The sequence below is a fragment of the Eurytemora carolleeae genome, unplaced genomic scaffold (genome assembly GCF_000591075.1).
Source record: "Eurytemora carolleeae unplaced genomic scaffold, Eaff_2.0 scaffold1480, whole genome shotgun sequence".
Taxonomy (NCBI): Eukaryota; Metazoa; Arthropoda; class Copepoda; order Calanoida; family Temoridae; genus Eurytemora; species Eurytemora carolleeae.
In genome coordinates, this window is record NW_019402171.1 from 78318 (window position 1) to 93475 (window position 15158).

Genomic DNA, 15158 nt, shown 5'->3' on the forward strand with positions numbered 1-15158 from the left:
CACACATTATAATTTATTAAGAGAGATATTTTTCCTCTTTTGCACTAGGGTTTCTTTCCCTTAAGCATGCTATTGAGAAGCTATTCTGAAAATATAGGAATAGGAATCTGTCAGGGGGGCGTGTCCCCCCGCCCCCCCCCCTGTATCCGCCCCTGTCAATTTATGGAAAAAATAAAATTATCTAATATGACCAACCCTACAAACACAAAGCAGAGTTAAATCCGGTTAAAAGTCGATTATTTTTAAACCAGAACCCGGAAAAAACCGTGTACTGAAAAAATTTTAAGACGGTTTTACAGAGTGTTTTAAGACATCAAAAACATGGTTTTAGACGGTTTAAAATCTGCTTTTTTTGGTTTTAAAGTTGAGTTAAAATTGTTTTATAACGGTGTGTTTTTATCCGAGTATTTTAAAACGGATTTAATCCCTGTGTCATTACACCAATACCAGTTTTTTAAATGATTTAAAATGGTGTTTTTTTAATAGTTTTATATAACACCATTTAAAAACGCTTTACGAAGTTAAGCACCAGGGTTTTAGACGTTTAATATCATTTTTTTTTTAATACAGAAATAACCATTTTAAAATAAATCTGATTTAAACTGCAGTTAAAAGACATCTCTAAAACGAGTTATTTCCGTTTCAGCACGTGAGTTAAAACTAACACGGTTTAAAACCAATTTTTGCTTGCTTAAAATGCAGTTTATAATCGGTTCTTACTCATTTTTTTATTGGTTAAAAAACTACATTTTTCTAACACCATCATTTAAAACCGTTTCAAAGGTTGCATGTTAATCCATTTAAAAACGTTTTAAAAGATGGATTTTAATCTACTTGTATCCATTTATGAATCAAGATTTAGTGTTAAAAAAATAAAGAATTGATTACTCTTCTCAAACTCAAATATTCAAGTGTATTAGACCCCTCTTGATTGATTGATTATAATTCTTCTGCAGCTAATTCAACACAATCGAAAAAAATATATTTATTTAAATCCTCTTAATGAATATCTAATTAAACAAAGTCTACCCTTTACAGGGTTTTATTAAGAGTCACAAAGCTGGTAACGAACATTCTTTAATAAATTTAATAGATTACACATACATTTATTTTTACTTTAATACAAAGATGAAATATTTAATTTCTTTGGTTGTATAATAGATAAGTTAAAGGGTCTGTAATCTTAACCTAACCTAACCTTTTGAGCCTTGAGTCAAAATTGAGCCAAAATTGAGCCGACCTTGAGCCGTCCATTTATGAGAAGGTTAGAGTGATTTGAGGTTGTATCCATGAAAACAAAAGTTGTAGAGGATCTTAAGGGCTTTCCATTTTCGTAAAAAAACGGCCATTGGGCTATGGACGGCCGAAAAAACGGCCTAACCAAACCTAACCTAGCCGAATTGAGCCGTTAGGTTATGTTAGGTTAGGCCGTCCATTTTTGAGTAGTTTAGAGTGATCTGAGGTTTGAGCCATGAAAACAATAGTTGTAGAGGAAGGTAACATCTACTTATACATCAAAATTTGGACCTCTAGGTTGACCAGCAGCTGAGGAATCGGCCGGCGAATTTTCAAAAAAGTACGAATTTTGAAACGCGATTTGCGGCATGAAGTGACGGTTTTTGGCATCCCGTGACAGTTTATGGCATCCCACGACAGGTTTTTGGCATCCCTCAAGATGGTGACAAAAACTATTATATTCCTGCAACTTGCTCTGTTTGTTTTCTTATCTCCTGATAGATTTCAATAATTTGTTCATATTTTTATTTTCTAAGAGCTTGATTGATGTACCTATATATTTTCCAGTACAGTGTACAGAGTACAGTTTACTGAGTACAGTGTACCGAGTACAGTGTACCGAGTAAAGTGTACAGAGTAAAGTGTACAGACTACAGTGTACAGAGTACAGTGTACAGAGTATAGTGTACTTAGTACATTTACTCGATACACTGTACTCGGTATACTGTACCCTGTATACTGTACCCTGTACACTGTACCCTGTACACTGTACACTGTACACTTGGTACAGTGTACCGAGTACAGTGTACAGAGTATAGTGTACTCAGTACACTTTACTCGGTATATTGTACCCTGTATACTGTACCCTGTACACTGTACCCTGTACACTGTACCCTGTACACTGTACACTGTACACTCGGTACAGTGTACCGAGTACAGTGTACCGAGTGCACTGGTCTACAGCATCCCACGACAGGTTTTTGGCATCCTGTGACGGTTTTTGGCATCCTGTGACGGTTTTTGGCATCCCACAATGGGTTTTTGGCATCCTGTGACGGTGTCTGGCATCCCGTGACAGTTTTTGGCATCCCACGACAGGTTTTTGGCATCCCGTGACTGATTATCTTAAAAGTGTATGAAAAACGATAAAATTCAAATTAATATTTAATCATCTGAGAAACTGTAGCAGCCAATCAGAGAAAAGCGGGCAACCAATGAGATAACAGAAATATTCTCATTGGAGAAAACAATTAACGGATATCCAAGGAGAGAGAAAAAGAGTGGATTAAGGACTAAAATGAAAAGTTTCCACATTGGATATTCGGATCAAGAAGTCAGGATTAAAGTTTATCCATTATAAAGTTTTCAGCTCTGTTCCCGGATTTTCCTCATAATTCTGAAGCATTCTTAAGTTTCATTTTGACTTGAATTATTGCTGCTACAGTGTCTCAATTTCTCTGTTTGAAAGGATATGAGATTGGTCTCTGTACAAAATGAAAAATATAAAAAGAAATGTGTATGTGTATCATTCAATTCCTAAAAAGAGGGATACGAGTTTTGAATTTGAAAATTTTTAAGTGTGTGTCTTGATTTCTCTGTTTGAAAGGATATGAGATTGGTCTATGTACGTAAGGAAAAATATCAAAAATAAATGTGTGTGTATCATTCAATTATTAAAAAGAGGGATATGAGATTCGAATTTGAAAAATTTTAAGTTTATTTCTTGATTTCTCTGTTTGAAATGATATGAGATTGGTCTCTGTATGTAATGAAAAATTTCAAAAAAAGATGTCTGTGTGTATCATTCAATTCCTAAAAAGAGGGATATGAGTTTCGAATTTGAAAATTTTTAAGTGTGTGTCTTGATTTCTCTGTTTGAAAGGATAAGAGATTGGTCTCTGTATGTAATGAATAATATCAAAAAAAGATATGACTGTGTATCATTTAATTCCTAAAAAGAGGGATATGAGTGTCAATTTTGAAAATTTTTAAGTATGTGTTTTAGAATAAGAACAAGTATACATGTGTGGTTTATTCTAAATAGGTAAATAAACATATATTAATATCAAGGAGTACATGTTCTCACATTTGAGGTAGGAGGTAGGAGACTGACTGGTTCCTGGATTTCGGTTTTTCCTGTTCCTGGATTTCCCTCATAATTCTCGAGCATTCTTAAGTTTCATTTAGACTCAAATTATTGCTGCTACAGTGTCTCAATTTCTCTGATTGAAAGGATATGAGATTGGTCTTGGTATGCAATGAAAAATATCATAAAGAAATGTGTGTGTGTATCATTCAATTCCTAAAAAGAGGGATATGAGTTTCGAATTTGCAAAATTTTAAGTGTGTGTCTTGATTTCTCTGTTTGAAAGGATATGAGATTGGTCTTGGTATGCAATGAAAAATATCATAAAGAAATGTGTGTGTGTATCATTCAATTCCTAAAAAGAGGGATATGAGTTACAAATTTGAAAATTTTTAAGTGTGTGTCTTGATTTCTCTGTTTGAAAGTATATGAGATTGGTCTCTGTACATAATGAAAAATATCAAAAAAAGGTATGAATATGTATCATTTAATTACAGGGGACATTAGTTCCAAAACTAACACAAATAGTCCCATTTCTAACACAAATTGAAAGACGGTTACGGGATCCCGGCCCATATCCAGAGTAAAAGTCGATATTATAAACGAGGACAACAGTTCCCAATTTTAAACTAACCTTTTTCAAGACAATGTTAGGTTTCCCATTTTCAAACATATCCTGAATTTGAAACATTGTCTCGTTTTCAAGACAAAACCCACTTTCCCGTTTTTGAGTATAATCCACAATTCAAAACAAAACTCACTTTCATAACTTACAAAATAAATCACTGAAAATAAAATTTATCTTATGAAGACTAAATTAACTTCTGAATTATTTCTAGAATCTAAGTTTCCACATTTTATCTGTTAAATTAGAGAATATGGATGATTTCCTGCATTTCCTGCATTTCTAGTTAAATCTATATTGCAAGAACAAATTATATTAATATTTTGATTACTAAATGCTGTAATGATTTTTAAATTTTAATAGAACAGTTTGTTTTTATTTTCTATTTTGTTTATATTTTACCTTATTAAAAAATCTTGTTTTGTTTCATAAGTGCGTAAATACTTGAAAATTGACATTCCGGTAATGGTCTCAAAACCAGGATATGTTCCGAAACGGGACATGAGCTGAAATCTGGTAATTGTTTCAAACATGAAATCAGGAACCATCAAAAACTAATTCTCACACCTTATTATTAGTTTAAAATTTACAGTTATTGTTTCATTATATAGTTTCAGCCATTTTTATAAATAGTGTAATTTTGTTCTACTCGACTTGAATTTGAAGATATATACTCTTAAAAAAGATTTGGCCCATTTCTAACATCCTTTCGTATTTTCACGATCAAAGGTGGACATGGTATTTTTTGCGTTCATATTTTCACGATCAAATTAGACCTGGCTTTTTGTGGACCTATTTTGTCTCTTTTGAGACCAGAGAAAATACAAAGTGGGACCAAAACAAGTCAAATTTGGACGGTCCCAATGTCCATGTGCCATTCGTATTTACACGATCAAAGGTGGACATGTTTTATTTTGCGTTCATTTTTTCACGATCAAATTAAACCTAGCTTTTTGTGGACCTATTTTGTCTTTTTGAGACCAGAGAAAATACAATTGTGGACGAGAGATTGGCTAAATGTAGACCAGTTCAAGAAAGAAAAAAATCACGCAACCTCTCATGATTTTTTTAAATATAAGACGGAGAGGAAACTTCTCATAGAAAACTTACAAAATTATTAAAGATGAGAATAAATATGATTTTGAAAATCAAATTTTTTTATTGGTTGGGGTGGGGGGGAGTATTTATGCGGGAAAATTATTTTAAATTTTTATATTTTAATGATACCCCTACATTTTTTAGGTTAGGTTAAGACAGTATTTAGGCCAAGCGCTGTGGCTAGGACAGGCTAGGGGGCCAAGCGCTGCGCTACTACCCTGATAGACCCCAAGCTATGATTTTGTAGACTAAAAGTCGCCAATTCACGTCGACTTGAGACCATTATTATTCATATAGAGGATATAGTCTGCATAAGACTTTTAGTCCTTGCTGAAATCGATGCTCAGAACGGAAGGAGGTCAGGTTACGAGTTCATTTCACGACGGGGGGCCCAACTACTAACACGGCCTAACCAAGCCAAACCAAGGTGACTTTCAAAACCTAACCAAGCCAAACCGAGGCGACTAAAAAAAACTAACCAAGCCAAACAAAGGCGACTAACAAAACTAACCAAGCCAAACCAAGGCGACTAACAAAACTAACCAAGCTAAACCAAGGCGACTAACAAAACTAACCAAGCCTAACCAAGGCGACTAACAATACCTAACCAAGGCGACTAGGGGCGTACACAGGGTCAGTACCCCTCCCCCCACATAAAAAATCCTGTTAATGCAATTATATTCTAATAAATATAACATTAAAAAAAAAAATTTATCAAAAAAATTATAAAAAAAATGAAAAATATCTGGTTAGACTCCATCAGACCATGTTGCAGTCCATTTAGGACTATAGCCCCCTGCTGGGCCACACATTCGGTCTCTTATTAACAAAAATATAGATTAAACAGGGCGCACAGACCCTCCCAGACTATTTCTGAGACTTTCCGGGTCAATTAGGGTAGTTCTAATGAACAGAAAAATAGTTCAAATTAACCAAAAATAGTCTAAATGAAATTTTGCCCGTCTTTCAATTTCAACACTTTGGATGCTTTGACCGTGTAGAAAAGCGTCAAAAGTGTAATTTGAAAGCATCAAAAATAACATTTGAAAGCATCAAAAGCAATCCCTAATAAGGATGAAGATAAAGAGAACTTGAACCTTGAACCTTGAATCTGAATAGGACTAGGTAGTTGGGTTTAAGGAGTAAGGATGAAGATAAAGAGAACTTGAAACTTGTACCTTGAATCTGAATACGACTAGGTCTAGTTGGGTTTAAGGAGTAAGGATGAAGATAAAGATAACTTTAACCTTGAATCTAAATACTATGGGATTAGAGTAGGATTAAACCATGGGTATATAGATGGGATTCGAATAGGATTTAACCTGGTGTATAGTTGGGATTAGAGTAGGATTTCACCTGGTATAGAGATGGGATTCAAATAGGATTTAACCTGGTTCAGAGTTAGGATTAGAGTAGGTTTAAACTTTGTTCAGAGTTGGGATTATAGTAGGACTTAACCTCGTTTAGAGTCGGGATTAGAGAAGAATTAAACCTGATTTAAAGTTGGGATTAGAGTAGGATTAAACCTGGTATAGAGATGGGATTAGAGTAGGATTTAACCTGGTATGGAGAAGGACAATGTCTAGAAACTATCCTTCACCTTTATCATGCTAAAGCTAATCGGACATGCCACNTGAGACCAGTATTTTTAAATGAGCCAAAGTGAGACCAGTATTTTCGAATGAGCCAAAGTCAGACCAAGACATAAGATCTTTTTAAAGCTATATTGAGACCAAGGTATAAGATCTTTTTAAAGCTATATTGGAAGCTCTGTAATAATTTTTGAGGGTTTAAATAATCCAGATGTATCTTGCCAGGCTAGTTTATACAGGGTTACCCACAAAGAATGAGATTGTAAAGACAACCAGAAACTCCTAAATGAAAGGGAAAATTAAGTCTTCTGACTTAAAAGTAGTCTTTTTCTGACCTTAATTATTTTCAGAGAAAAAAAAACATTTTTTAGGTTAGGTTAAGACAGTATTTTGGCCAAGCGCTGCGCCTAGGACAGGCTACGGGGCCAAGCGCTGCACTACTAGTTCTAATGAACAGAAAAATAGTTCAAATTAACCAAAAATAGTTTAAATGAAATTTTGCCCACAGTTGTAAAACAAGATGAAAGAAATTTGTCATTTTTCTGGTCAAGAATCATTTTTGATGCTTTAAAGAAAACCCCTAGAAAGGGCAAGTTTTGGCAAGAGAGGAAGAAGATCTTGAACATTATTAAGCTTAAAAGAACAACTGAGATATGTTAGTATCTGAAGTTAAATATTTAAACTCACAATCAAATCAAAGTCATACACTTAAACAAAATTGTACAAGAAAAATGCAACTTAGAAATGATTGTGACTGATTATTTTAGACTTAGAAAGTGTCTTAGGCATAATTTTGTCCCCAAAAACGGCCTCAAACATATTTAAGACATACCTAAGCCACATGTCTTAGTTATCTTCACGGTCTAAGCCAAAGTTCCAAATCATAATTTTTATCTAAGACTCATTTTTAAGTTATGATATTTGTCTAAGCCACGTTTCCAAGCCACATGTCCTAGTCATCTTTATGGTCTAGGCCAAAGTCAGTTCCAACTCATGATATTTATCTAAGACACATTTCTAAGTCATTTTTTCTGTTCTAAGCCACATATCTGAACCCTAACCTAGTTGAGATTACTCTGCAACCTAAACCCTAACCTAATTGAGAGAAGTATCCTTGTTTACAGCCAAAGTCAGTTCCAAGTCATGATATTTATCTAAGACACATTTCTAAGTCATTTTCTCTGTTCTAAGCCTCATTTCAGCACCCTAACCTAGTTGAAATTAATCTGCAACCTAAACCCTAACCCAGTTGATAGATGTATCCTTGATTACTCCAGAACCTGAACCCTAACCTAGTTGAGATTACTCTGTAACCTCAACCATAACCTAGTTGAGAGAGTATCCTTGATTACCCCAGAACCTGAACCCTAATCCAGTTGAGATTACTCTGCAACCTAAACCCTAACCTAGTTGATAGAAGTATCCCTGTTTACTCTGAAACCTGAACCCAAACCTAGTTGACAGAAGTATCCTTGATTACTCCAGAACCAAGACCCTAACCTAGGTGAGATTACTCTGCAACCTGAACCCTAACCTAGTTGCAAGAAGTGTCCTTGATTTCTCCGGAACCTGAACCCTAACCTAAATGATTATGACTTATTATTTTAGACTTAGAAAGTGTCCTAGTCATCTTTATGGTCTAGGCCAAAGTCAGTTCCAAGTCATGATATTTATCTAAGACACATTTCTAAGTCATTTTCTCTGTTCTAAGCCACATTTCAGCACCCTAACCTAGTTGAGATTAATCTGCAACCTAAACCCGAACCTAATTGAGAGAAGTATCCTTGATTACTCCGGAACCCGAACCCTAACCTAGTTGTGAAAACTCTGCAACCTGAACCCTAACCTAGTTGAGAGAAGTATCCTTGATTTCTCTGGAACCCGAACCCTAACCTAGTTGAGAAAACTCTTCAACCTAAACCCTAACCCAGTTGATAGATGTATCCTTGATTACTCCAGAACCTGAACCCTAACCTAGTTGAGATTACTCTGCAACCTAAACCCTAACCTAATTGAGAGAAGTATCCTTGTTTACATCCGGAACCCGAACCCTAACCTAGTTGAGAAAAATCTTCAACCTGAACCCTAACCCAGTTGATAGATGTATCCTTGATTACTCCAGAACCTGAATACTAACCTAGTTGAGATTACTCTGCAAGCTGAACCCTAACCTATTTGAGAGAAGTATCCCTGTATACTCTGCAACCTAAACCCTGACCTAGTTGAGAGAAGTATCCTTGATTATTCTGGAACCTGAACTCTTACCTAGTTGAGATTACTCTGCAACCTGAACCCTAACGTAGTTGAGAGAAGTTCTTGATTTTTCCGGAACCTGAACCCTAACCTAATTGATTGTGATTTATCATTTTAGACTTAGAAAGTGTCTTAGACATAATTATGTCCCCAAAACAGGCTTAAACATATTTAAGGCACATGTCTTAGTTNCCAAAATAATTCAAAGTTTGATATCTACGAGTACTATAAACATGTCCTAGTCATCTTTATGGTCTAGGCCAAAGTCAGTTCCAAGTCATGATATTTATCTAAGACACATTTCTAAGTCATAATATTTTTCTAAGCCATATTTCTAAGTAATTTTTTCTGTTCTAAGCCACATTTCTGAACCCTAACCTAGTTGAGATTACTCTGCAACCTGAACCCTAACCTAGATGAGAGAAGTATCCTTGATTTCTCCGGAACCTGAAACCTAACCTAAATGATTGTAACTTATTATTTTAGACATAGAAAGTGTCCTAGTCATCTTTATGGTCTAGGCCAAAGTCAGTTCCAAGTTCCAAGCAGAACTGGGATGAGGTTTCTTACTCCGGGTACTAGTTACATGAGCAGAACTAGGTTTAGGGTTCTTTTCTACTCCGGGTACTATATACAGGAGTAGAATAGAAAACCTGAACCTAGTTTTGCTCCTGTAAATAGTATTCGGAGTTAAAGACTAATCTGAACCTTTAGTTCTGCTCCTTTAACTAGTACCCGGAGTAGAAGGGAAATCTGAACCTAGTTCTGCTCCTATAACTAGTACTCAAAGAAGAAAAAAGAGTGGAAGAGAAATCTGAACCTGAACTAGTTAGAGGAGCAGAACTAGGTTATAGTTTCTTTTTACTCCGGGTACTAGTTATTGGAGCAGAATTAGGTTCAGGATTCTCTTTTACTCCGGGTACTAGTTACTTGAGCAGAACTAGGTTCAGGTATAAGAGAAACCTGAACCTAGTTCTGTTTTCTTTTCTACTTCGGGTACAATTTAGAAATCCTGGATAATGTTTGTTTTCTCCAAGTATTTAACAAATAAGCTTCAGTTCTACAAATTGTTACGTTACCAAAATGTGGGAATACTGCAGATAGTCAGGTTACTAAATTGTAAAGTTACAAAATTTTTACCTTTTAATGTTATACTAATGTTTAAGATTTAATTGTTTTTCTAGACTTAAAAGAATTTATTATTGATGATTTTCAAATGTTTTCCTGCAGTAGAAATGCACAAATCACTTTTTGCACAATAGAAAATCAGTTTTCTAAATTATAAACATTGATATCTAAAGCATACTTAATCAGACAAAGCTTTTAAAGTTACTGTTGTGAATCGTACATGTTAGGTTATCCTAACTGAACCCAATGAGCCGAGCTTGAGCCGGAATTGAGCTGGATTTGAGCCGGTTCTGAGCAGGCATTGAGCCGTCCATTTTTGAGTACTTTAGAGGGATCTGAGAGTTGAGCCATGTAAACAAAAGTTGTAGAGGACCTTAAGGGCTTTCCAGAAACGTAAAATAAACGGCCGTAGGACGACCGTCGGCTGAGATTTTTGACCTCAAAGTACGTCGTCAAACTTTTTTTTTAATTCTTAAACGCCTATATCTCTTGAAATAATAGAGATATCAAAGAAAAAATTTAGGACGATGTTTTTATATATAGTAGTGAGCTATAACCAAAATTTCAGCCAAATCTAAAATTTTTGTCAAAAAAATCTCAAAAACACCAAAGGCTATATAATATATATAGCCTTCTATACTTTTTTTTGGGGTCCAAAATAGATTTGGCTAATATTTGGATTATTGATTCATAATATAGTAGGGATCTCAGATCCAAAATATTAGATCAATATCTCTATTCGTTCCAGAGATATAGGCATTTAAAGATGGAGTTAAATGAAAAGTGGTTGAAATGACGCGCGCGCGCGGGTCAACCTACAGGGTTGAAATTTTGTATACAGACAGGTATGGGCGTGGGCTTCAACTTTTGTTTCAGGCACTTTGCTCTCAGAGCACTCCTTCATGGCACTGCACAGGTGATTTGAGTTGGTTAGTTACGAGACGACGCGTGCGCGCGAGCCCGAACGGGTCAACCTACAGGGTTAAAATACCTTCCTCTACAACTTTGCTTTTCTTCACTTTGCTCTCAGAGCAATTCTATGTTTCGTTTCTAGCCATATTTTGTACTAAGACACATATTGTTCACTTACATATATTTCAAGTCCATCTCTGAATCTGCGGTTTTCGTCTTTTTGTTATAAAATCGTCATTTTTGACGTTTTTTAACATTTTTTTTTAGAATATTGTTTAGCTGGAGTTGAGAAATCTGCAACATGTTTCGGTTTTTTGATAGCTCAAAAACGGAGGGAGATACAGCCTCCGACCTCCGAATGCTCCAGAGGCTCTGGAGGCCGCATTTTTAGAGATACAGGTGTGAACTCTCGCAACGCCCACCATTTTCATATACTGGCTACAATTTTGTATTAATAAGTCAACACAATTGGAGGTCGTCTTCATGCCGCAAATCGCGTTTCAAAATTCGTACTTTTTTGAAAATTCGCCGGCCGATTCCTCAGCTGCTGGTCAACCTAGAGGTCCAAATTTTGGTGTGTAAGTAGATCTTACCTTCCTCTACAACTATTGTTTTCATGGCTCAAACCTCAGATCACTCTAAACTACTCAAAAATGGACGGCCTAACCTAACATAACCTAACGGCTCAATTCGGCTAGGTTAGGTTTGGTTAGGCCGTTTTTTTGGCCGTCCATAGCCCGATGGCCGTTTTTTTACGAAAATGGAAAGCCCTTAGGATCCTCTACAACTTTTGTTTTCATGGCTCAAACCTCAGATCACTCTAAACTACTCAAAAATGGACGGCTCAATTCGGCTAGGTTAGGTTTGGTTAGGCCGTTTTTTTGGCCGTCCATAGCCAGATGGCCGTTTTTTTTACGAAAATGGAAAGCCCTTAGGATCCTCTACAACTTTTGTTTTCATGGCTCAAACCTCAGATCACTCTAAACTACTCAAAAATGGACGGCTCAATTTGGCTAGGTTAGGTTTGGTTAGGCCGTTTTTTTGGCCGTCCATAGCCCGATGGCCGTTTTTTTTACGAAAATGGAAAGCCCTCAAGATCCTCTACATTTTTTGTTTTCATGGATACAACCTCAAATCACTCTAACCTTCTCATAAATGGACGGCTCAAGGTCGGCTCAATTTTGGCTCAAATTTGGCTCAAGGCTCAAAGGTTAGGTTATGATAAGTATTTAAATCAAGCTACAATGTACTCGGTACACTACACGATCTACATAAAGATTTTACCCCCGAATTCGAAATTTGAATTCAGATGCCACAAACGTCCCAGAAACGATGCCAAGTGTGTGTGGCACCTCTCTCTGGAGGTGCCACACACATAGGGAAAAACGGGTAAAAGTGATGCCAAAAACGGGTTGACCAGTCCTTCATCAACTTTATATATCCGACCCAACCCTTATCCATCCTTCATCAACTTGATAAAGCCGACCCAACCATGATCCATTCTTCTACAACTCTATAAATCCGACCCAACCCTGATCCATCCTTCATCAACTTGATATATCCGACCCAACCCTGATCCATCCTTCATCACAACTCTATATATCCGACCCAACCCTGATCCATCCTTCATCAACTTGATATATCCGACCCAACCCTGATCCATCCTTCATCAACTTGATATATCCGACCCAACCCTGATCCGTTCTTCCTAAACTTGATATATATCCGACCCAACCCTGATCCCTCAACTTGATATATTTCCGACCCAACCCTGATCCATCCTTCATCAACTTGATATTTATCCGACCCAACCCTGATCCATCCTTCATCAACTTGATATATATCTGACCCAACCCTGATCCATTCTTCCTCAACTTGATATATATCCGACCTAACCCTGATCCATTCTTCCTCAACTTGATATATATCTGACCCAACCCTGATCTTTTCTTCCTAAACTTGATATATATCCGACCCAACCCTGATCCATTCTTCCTCAACTTGATATATATCTGACCCAACCCTGATCTATTCTTCCTAAACTTGATTAATATCCGCTCCAACCCTGATCCATTCTTCCTAAACTTGATATATATCCGACCCAACCCTGATCTATTCTTCCTCAAATTGATTAATATCCGACCCAACCCTGATCAGTTCTTCCTCAACTTGATATATATCCGACCCAACCCTGATCCATTCTTCCTCAACTAAATATATCCGACCCAACCCTGATCCATCCTTCATCAACTTGATATATCCGACCCATCCCTGATCCGTTCTTCCTTAACTTGATATATATCCGACCCAACCCTGATCCATCCTTCATCAACTTGATATATCCGACCCATCCCTGATCCATTCTTCCTAAACTTGATATATCCGACCCAACCCTGATCCATTCTTCCTCAACTAAATATATCCGACCCATCCCTGATCCATCCTTCATCAACTTGATATATCCGACCCAACCCTGATCCATTCTTCCTCAACTAAATATATCCGACCCAACCCTGATCAGTTCTTCCTCAACTTCATATATCCGACCCAACCCTGATCCGTTCTTCCTCAACTTTATATATCCGACCCATCCCTTATCCATTTTTCTCAAATTGATATATATGATCCAAGTATGTATGAAATAGATGTCAATGTTTATTGTTTTGAATACAAATTATTTTCAATTGTTGCTTCCATGTTGCTTCTCTACAAAAGTGATTATTTGCATAGCTCTAGTACAGGAAAACAATTAAACAGGTTTAAATCTAGAAAATTGACAATTAATGGCTTTAAACAAGGGTGGATACAGGGGGGGCAGGACCTTTGCACCCCCTGACGGATTCAGGGGGCGTAGCCCCTTTCGGAGCTTTCAGAATAGCTTCTCAATAGCACTTAAGGGGAAAGAAAACCTATTGCAAAACAGAAAAAATAACTTTTAAAAACTTTTCGCCTGCAGTGCGTTTTAGGTTCCTAAATCTGGATATTTTTGTTCTAAAATAAATCTAACACCCCCCTCACTTAAATCCTTTATCTGCCCCCGTTAGGTTGAGCTCCTCTTTCTGTCTANTGTGTGTGTGTGTGTGTTTGCCGGTAGCTTTCTTTTGGATCGATATTTGTAATTCCAATTGGTAAGCAGTTCAGTGTACACTCGAGATATGTTGTTTACATTCCTTACAGTTTCATACGTCAGATACAGAGTGTCCTATATCATATTGGATCATCTCCAAGCCTTAACCCTAAACAGGCTGGGGGGTGGGGCCGTTTGGCGCCCCCCTTCTAGATTTTTGACCTGACACTCTCATTTTTGACACTATCACTGTGAAATTACTTTGACTTTGGAAAATAGAAATTTAAAGGATTTTTTGTAATTTTTTTTTGCATAGGGTAGGGTTCAGGGCGGTAAAAAGTCCGGTCTGTGTTAACCCTCCAGCCTAGGGTTAACACCAAAATACACACACTCGAAAAACCTAGTATTTTATGCATGCAATTTTTTGTATGCCTTATATGATGAAGGAGTGGAACACCTTGAAGTTTGCACACTTTTACATTTATATCGTGATTACTGATATTGGAGACCATGTATTTGTGACAGGAAAATTTCGGATTAACTCTTGTTTGTTTTTTCTGTAGAAGTCCTTTATTGCTATCACTTTCAATCACAATTTCACCAATTTATTTCAAACTTTACGTTTTTCTCTTTCACAGAAATTAGTTGTCGAAGAATGGGTTTTAAATAAAACAACTCTCAAGAACACGAGATAAATTACAAAAGTAAGAAATCACACTCCTACACAACTAGCCCTGATCAGTCCAGGGTAATCTGAGGGATATAGTCCCGTACACAACTAGCCCTGATCAGTCAAGGGTAATCTGAGGAATATAGTCCCGTACACAACTAGACCTGCTTAGTCCAGGGTAATCTGAGGGATATAGTCCCGTACACAACTCCTTGATTAGTCCAGGGTAATCTGAGGGATATAGTCCCGTACACAACTAGACCTGATTAGTCCAGGGTAATCTGAGGGATATAGTTCCGTACACAACTCCTTGATTAGTCCAGGGTAATCTGAGGGATATAGTCCCGTACACAACTAGACCTGATTAGTCCAGGGTAATCTGAGGGATATAGTCCCGTACACAACTAGACCTGATTAGTCCAGGGTAATCTGAGGGATATAGTTCCGTACACAACTCCTTGATTAGTCCAGGGTAATCTGAGGGATATAGT